At 41.9% G+C, this 8,293-nt stretch overlaps 1 pseudogene; it reads left to right on the top strand.

Moving 5' to 3' along the window:
* Positions 1-986: 986 nt before the first annotated feature.
* Positions 987-1,655, top strand: LOC133094288 (chromatin modification-related protein MEAF6-like; annotated as a pseudogene).
* The last annotated feature ends 6,638 nt before the right edge of the window (positions 1,656-8,293 follow it).

The following is an 8,293-nucleotide window of genomic DNA, read 5'->3' as shown; positions in this document are numbered from 1 at the left end:
GGGGAACTTTAGAAAAATGTATACATTCAGGGGCCTCACCCCAGTGACTCAGAGGTTTCAGGGAGTGGGACCCAAGAGGCTGGGATTTTCTAAAGTTCTCTAGGCAATTCCGTCAATCAGCCAGCTCCAATTGTACCTCTGTCCTAGACCTTCTGAAAAACTTCTGACTTTGAACTCTGAAAACTGCCTCCGTCTCAAATAATCAATTGTTCATTCAAGGATAACAAGGGGAAAAGGTGCTAAATGAGAGTGGGAACTTTGCTTGATACAGAACCTAAAACGGAAAATGGCATTTTTTTTAAACAAAAGATATTTATTTCTCACAGTTCTGAAAGCGGTGAAGTTCAAGATCAAGGGTCCCGCAGATGTGATATCTGGTAAGGACTCTCTTCTCAGCTTGCAGACGGCCTCCTTGCTGTGTGCTCACGGGGCCTTTCCTCTTTTGAAAACAGTATTTTTTGTTTCATCTCTCCAGATCATAGAATTTGGAACCCTGTGGTATTTTTGATGTATGATTTCAAATAGAAATATTAGGCAAACATGAATTTATGAATCCATCTTATTTAAATGGCACAGAAAATTGTCTAAAATAACGTTGGGACCTTAAAAAAACAAACTTTGGCTTGAAATTATTTTTAAAAATCTATCCACGAGGGCTTCCCTGGTGGCGTAGTGGTTGGGAATCTGCCTGCCAATGCAGGGGACACGGGTTCGAGCCCTGGTCTGGGAAGATCCCACATGCCGCGGAGCGACTAAGCCCGTGCGCCACAACTACTGAGCCTGCGCGTCTGGAGCCTGTGCCCCGCAACAAGAGAGGCCGCGATAGTGAGAGGCCCGCGCACCGCGATGAAGAGTGGCCCCCGCTCGCCGCAACTGGAGAAAGCCCTCGCACAGAAATGAAGACCCAACACAGCCCAAAATAAAATAAATATAAATAAATAAATAAATTAAAAAAAAAAATCTATCCACGAGAGTACAGCACGGCGATGCACACCAAGGCGGGTGCTGCCGCAGATCCCGGGCAGCCGGCGGGAGCTGGCGGAGCTCGTGAAGCGGAAGCAGGAGCTGTGGCGGAAACACTGGCCAACTTGGAGAGACAGATCGATGCTTTTGAAGGAAGCTACCTGGAAGACACTCAGATGTATGGCAACACTATTCGTGGCTGGGATCGGTACGTGACGAACCAAAAAAACTCCAATAGCAAAAACGATAGAAGGAGCGGCTCTTCAGGAAACCCTCAGTTATTTCAGCAGCTGCAGCAGGTGCATTGGCAGGAGTTCAGGACCAGCTCACTGAAAAGAGGGAGCCAGGAAGTGGGACGGAAAGTGATACTTCTGCAGACTTCCACAACCAGGAAAACGAGCCCAGCCACGAGCATCCTGAGGCTCCGGATGGATCTGTGCGGGGAGTGCAACCTCGGAAGGCTGCTGCTTCTACTTCCTCGGGGAGTCATCAGAGCAGCCATAAGAAACGAAAGAATAAAAACCGGCACAGGACTGATCGGAAGTTAAACAAAAAACCACGAGCTGATAATTAGAAGACTCATTAGTGCAGAAGCGTCCAGGCTATAGAGCCCTGCTTCCCTCCGCCGACCTCACAAAGATAAACATCCCTCACCTGGCTGCGTGGCCCTCCACCTCTGCTTTCCCAGACCCGGTGCCTGTGACTCTGAGTCGTTTGTTCTGAAATGTGGTGACAAACAAGTCATTTCTGTACGACCATATCGGATCATTTACTTTGTGTCATTTTCAGTAACAGAATTGCAGGAAAACCCAAGACATTGTTATAATCCCAGCAAGTTGCTAACTGTGCATTTCTCCCTTCTTGGAACGAATGTCTCCGCCCTCAGACTGGCTGGCACCAGCTTCATCTGTGATGCGCATCGAGAAATGTTCTCTAGGTTTGTTTTATGCTGAACGTAGAACAGGTCATGTTTCAGAGGGAGGCTGTAAATATCTGGCGTTTTCTTATTTTGTTTGTGTTTTATCATTTTTCTATTACTGTTTTTACCATCTTATTTTCTTTGGGGACTTTTTGTAATGCCATTGTACAGCGTATACCTTCCTGCTGACGTATCTGATAATCTGTTGCGTGCAGTTGCCAATATTCTTAACTGAAAATAATTTGGTTTACCATAAATAAAATGGGGACTTGGCTTTTTGTTTTTTTGCAGAGGGAAGGTAAAGAGTGTTTATTTAGTAATTACCTATCTTAAAATCTTTTTGAGTTAGAAGCAGTTTCATGTTCAAGGGACAGGAAAAGCTGAAAAAAACATAAGTTTAAATCAATCCTTTTAAAATGAGTATTTTTATTCTTTTGTGTAAATAAAATTTCACAGGCTTTGACTTCTCATCCTTCACTATGAAACTTGAGATTGTTTTTTCACTTACTTATTAATATCATGCCTTATGGAAATTTCTTTTTCCATCTTTTCTCCCTTTGATGGTATTTGCCTGATTAAATATTGCTCTAAAAATCACTAAGGCAAATGGAAAGGCTCTAAATTGTACCCAAAGCTGATAACGCCTGGAGTCCTTGAGCAGAGTGAATGACAGGATCACCGAGAGGCCGCGATGCCCAGCAGATGCCCCTTCCTTTCAGGGTGAATGGGCTGAGGGACCTGTTGATGGTAGTTACCTGCCTCTGGAGCAGTGGCCATCCACCTTGGCTGCACATTGGAATCACCTGGGATGCTTAAAAAAATACCAATGCCTGGGTCCCACTCCCCAAGATTCTGACTCGGGTACGGCCTAGTATTGGGGATATTCTTTCGAAGAGTCCCTGGCATTCTGATAAGAAACCAAGTTGAGAACCACTGCGTTAGGATTGTTCGATTTAAATCCTGTGTCATGAATCAGTCTAAGGGATAAGCTGTGGGGCCTCACCTTTCCTGTGACTCTATTTAGTCACAATCCTTTATTTATGTCCGTATCTTTGTTAGAAAAAATATGTTCCATTTGTGGCAATATCGGTAGAGCTGAAATATGGATGGCGTCTCTTATCAAAACACGTCTACCTTGTCAGATGTGCAAAAGCTTTCTCTTGTTCTCAAATAAACTTAAAAAAAAAAATCTATCTATGAGATTTTCCATGGGAAAAAATTTTTTTTAGCCTCTCATGATTGACACTTTATTCCAAATCATGATATTTATTTGCTAAATTACTGTTATTGCAAAGTTCTTATAGGATATTGAATAAGTCAGACTCCTTCACAGGCTCTTCCCTGGTGGTCCAGTGGTTAAGACTTCACTTTCCATTGCAGGGGGTGCGGGTTTGATCTCGGGTCGGGGAGCTAAGATCCCACATGGCTCACGGCCAAAGAACCAAAACATAAAACAGAAGCAATATTGTAACAAATTCAATAAAGACTTTAAAAATGGTCCACATCAAAAACACAAACAAACAAACAAAAACTCCCTTAAAAACTGGAAGGCTTGAACTCTCCTTTCTCTCATGAAACTTGTCATGCTTCATAAAAAACTTACAAAGCTTATAACAGGGGTAATTTGGACCAAAATTCAAAACTGAAACAGGCAAAGTTAGCCCTTTCCAGTCACACCCCTGTGTATGGAACCCAACTTTCCCCAGGACCCCGTGTCTAGAAGCATCATGTAGCCTCTCTTATCATGCTCCATGTCTAACCACTCCCAAGGTAATTAGGACTCAGCCTCTGTGTCTTTGCCTTATTACTTCCAGATTCAGAGTCCCAGGCAGTAAGTAGCATGAAAATTATTTTCTTAAAGTCTGTCCATAGCATAGACCCATTTCTCCTTGCTGCTCCTGGCGAAGTATAACTGTAGATCCAGAAATAACACAAGAGGCAACCAGAGGAGAACTCTGAAAGGGGCTGAGATAAAAGCCACCTGGTTTGGGGTCCCACGACTGGGGGGACAGCATAAAGGCAGGGTGTCTCATGTCCCTCCACCATGCCTCCTCCAAAGGCAGTCCAGGCCCAGCATTTCTCTACCCCAACCTAGTAGGAGAAGGCAGGTCAGTTGGCTCAGTCCTCCCCTGGGATGGTCAGGAGGCCCATGTAACAATAGGAGACAAACCAGCACCATCCATCAGGAGGCTGGATCTGGAGCCCCAGTAACTCTAAGCCCTTGGGAGAGGTGTTCTCCTTGAGAACAGGTCAGAAGACTCCTCTTTCCTCCCCCTGCTGAGAAATTCCACAGCTCCCAGCCACAGGGAAGATCTCTCCCCACGCCAGCGGAGATTCACCTCAATAAGCTTCTCCGAGGTGGCCAATCTATGGCTTGACTGGGGAGAACCAAACTTCAGAGACTATCACTCTTGGGTGTTAAGTGCCTGCCCCCCGTGAGTCCTACAAGCCTTACTAACTCTCCCTGGGGCCATGCAATAAAGTATAGCCGTCTCAAAAACTCTACAGCATTGTGCTTTTTTTCTTATTTTCCTGAGAGTTACCAGCATCCATTCTCCTAACACCCCAACAATGACCTTAGACTGTATTAGAAGATACTTTCTTGTTATCTGAACTCTGAATCATTTCTCCAGAAATAGGTGCTGATACAGCAGAAGCCTGATACCGTGGTTGTATCATGTTGCCAGTGCTGCCAGGTGGTTAGAAAATTATATGTCACAGCGAACAAAAGAAAGTGTTTGCTATCGCTCTCCCACGATCTCTTTCTCCAAATTTATTTTCACATTTTAAAAACTTAGAGCTAAAGAATTTATGACTAATCGCTGAGAATGTTGACAAAATATTGATCTGACAAGAGCAGTTGTTCGTGCAAGTTACTCTGGTGACAGTGGAGTTCTTGGACTGAACCTTGACCTTGTCCTAAACGGTTGCTTAGGTTTTTTGGAAAAGCCCTGTCTTGGATCCATCTCTGCCTTCTAAAACCATAAATTCAGAGAGTTCTCGATTAATCCAACCCATTTTTATGTTCATTCATCAGTTTTAGGAACAAGGTGAGTGAAAAAGTGCTACAGAACCATCTTATGGACCCCAAAGTGAGTCTGTCAAATTCTTTCAGGTTCCCATTTCTCACTGTACAAATTACTGTTTCCTGTCCCCCAAAAAGTGGGGGAGGGAAGGCTCTAGCTGATAAACCCCCTTTCCAGGACCACACAGTGTCAGATAGAGGGAGGCTTGGAAATAGCTTTTTCCGGACTTGATGAGGCTTGTTTTGTCTGGCAAATGAATTATGTAAACCTTACCCACCAGAAACTGTTTCAAGTCAATTAATGGTTGTAATTACTTAAGATTTCTTTTTAATGAATATGGTTCTCCAGGGATTCGATGATATCCTGTCATCTGTGAGGCCTGATAAATGAAATGTGATTTGTGGCTGACTGCAAACTGAACCCTTGTACTTGAGCCATGCCTGCTTCCCGTGTGCTCATTAAATGGAAGAAATGCCCTTGATGGAGGCAGGGACAGTCATTAGAAAGTGTTCCCAGTTAGCTGGCAAGTGAGGAGAATGGCTGCTCACGCCCTTCTACCTCTCCTTCTCGCCTCCATCCCTTTGGAAGGGAATTAACCTAGCCTGTGACCTCGGAGAAGCTGCACGTTATCATCATCATCAACCTCACCATTCCCGTCTCCATTAGGTTCAATCAATTGAGATCTCAAATGGCGATTTGGGGATGATATTGAACGCTCATATAGAAAGTGCAGGAATAATTTTCCCAGCCACGGCTCTCTCTCCACCAGTACTCTGCTCATCTTTAAGGATGAACCTCTCCAAGAGCTGATAAAGTACGGTGACTTCTTTCTCACATGCACACCCCATTTCCAAGTGATGAGTAAACCATATACAGCTATAGATAAGAGAATCTAAAATGGCACAACAAAGTACTGGAAACCAGTCCCAGTAGGGGCACCATCTATGCTAGCAAACGAAACTCTGCAATAAAACACCATTTTTAAACATCTGTTGCCTTCAGTGGATTTATTTTTACCCAGCAAATCGTTTTGTCTACCCCAGTACAACAATATTTTTCCAGGACATTTCTACTTGGTAACCTTTATAATCATAAAGCAGTTTCTAGCCAAATTTTTCAGAAAAGATTAAAATAAATGAACTTTGGTGAACCCATGAAACTCTTAAAAACCTCGTTGCTATCTCCATTGTCATAACTCAAACATTTGATTCACAGTTGAAAACGGTCATACGGGAAACTACAAGAAAAGTATATATTTGCTTTGAAATCTATCATTTTTTCTGAAATTTACAGTTTCACTGAATTGTGTGAAACTGGTAACAATGCATATCTGTAATAAAACACCTGAATCAAAATAATTCACAATTATAATAGTCTGCAAAATAATCAGTTACTACTCCTTAACATTCAAGCAATGTTTGTTGATTCAAAGTGAGCTGGGGTTTCACTGTCTTTATTTCAGGCTGTTACCATTCCCTTACAAACTCATGAGTTCTAAACCAAATTTAAATAGGAAAGATTGTAAAACAGACAAACACCGATTTATGGCTACAAGCCTTTTCACTGTGGAGTATCTTTCACTGTCTTAAAATTTTAACTCTAGGAAAACTCAGGAATATCAAAGACATTTGAAGATCAGAGACCTTAGGAAAGCATGTGTTCAATCAATAAATATTCACTGAGTGGCTGATAAAGAGTCAGGCACCTGCTAGACCCTTTGGTGACAATGGTGAACCCACCACACTCATAGCCTCATTTATTGCATGTTTGCCATATGCCAAGCACTGTCCTTAGTACTTTGCAAACAAGATATAGTCCCTGACCTCAAGGATGCATTGAGCCTTTGTTTAAATAAAAGTTGTACAACAAGACCGACCAGCTAGATCACAGTGTCCAACTTCCATTTACTGCCTCTGTAATGCGAGCACCCGTATTCCCATTCATCTCTTCAAACCCAGATGCAACAGTGGTTCATTGTGTGCCACACCGTACACAAAGAGTGGTACCCTGACGGCAAAGGGCTGCCCGAGGCCACATTAAATAGCCAAGTGACTTTTGACAAGTCATAGAAATCTTTTTATCTCTGTTTCTTCATCTGCAAAATGCAAATAATAACCATGATGATGGTGGTGATGGTGGTGGTACCTGCCTCTTAAGATGTGTGTGAAGAATTCAGTGATTTAATGTATCATAAGCACCTTGTGCCTGGGACAGAGCAAATGACCAATAAGTTACTTCTGGCTGTTATTTTAGCATCAGCATTATTATCTGAATTATGACTGATAAGGAAATAAAGGCACAGAGAAACTAAGTCTAGTCCCCAATATCATGCAGCTAGAAATAGAGAGAACTAAAATTTAGAACAGCTTTCTTTCCCCAAACTGACAATTGTTTCTTAAGTAAACTGCTGTGTGCAACTCTGTAGCCAGTCAGGAGAAGGTCATGCCAACTTCCCCTCAGCATCAGCATCAGCATCAGCCCTAGGTGCCGTGCCTATACCAGGAATATTGCATTTAACATAATTTTAGTTAGATGAAGTCTTTTACTCCAAGAGTTTGTAGGATGGTAGAGAAGTAGCACAGAACAAATTCTAATCCTTAATAAACTCCTATAAAGTATGTATTCTTGGCTTAGTTTTATGATAAAGTCAATGCTCAGATTGGTTAAATCACTTGCTTAAGGTCACAGAGAAAGTGGTTGAATTAGGATCTTCTGTTTCCCAAAATTCTGTGACCTAAAAATATTACTTAGAAGGGGCAATGGGCTGGCACAGTTCCAACTACAGTCTCTCTTCTGAACCCCCATTTGACTGACAATTAAGTATCTGGTAGATCAAGTTCCTCTCATTTCACTTATTTTCAAATTTTTTTTCTGGGAATTCTCTCCCATTTATTTTTCTGAATCATCATACATTTCAGAATCACCTTGTCAAACAGTCAGAGTTAATCTTGTTGGAATTTTTATGAGTATTGCATTAAACCTACCAATTAATTTGAGAAAATTGACATACATATTTTAAATACCCAGTCTCTCCATCTAGCAATTTTGTTTGTTTTTCCTCTAATTGGTCAAAGTTGACTTTCTTCAATATATAAATTTTAATTCTCTTTAAGTAGATCCTAAACATTTCAGGTTCAAAAATTTCAAGGTATATATTAGAGATATTTTGCTACTGTAAAAGATCCACTTTTCATTATATTTTCTAATGGGTAGTTACTTATATTGAGGAATGTACTGGGTTTTTTTAGTTCTTATGTTAACCAAGAAGTCAAATTTATAGTTGTCCCAAGTATATTCTTCGCTTTTTCTTGGTCACATGGCTACCCGGATTTGCCAACCTCCCTGGCAGCTGTGCGTAGGCTGGTGACCATGTTTGGTCCATAGG

The sequence above is a fragment of the Eubalaena glacialis genome, chromosome 7 (genome assembly GCF_028564815.1).
Source record: "Eubalaena glacialis isolate mEubGla1 chromosome 7, mEubGla1.1.hap2.+ XY, whole genome shotgun sequence".
Taxonomy (NCBI): domain Eukaryota; kingdom Metazoa; phylum Chordata; class Mammalia; order Artiodactyla; family Balaenidae; genus Eubalaena; species Eubalaena glacialis.
This window is presented reverse-complemented; position numbering and strand designations above follow the sequence as displayed.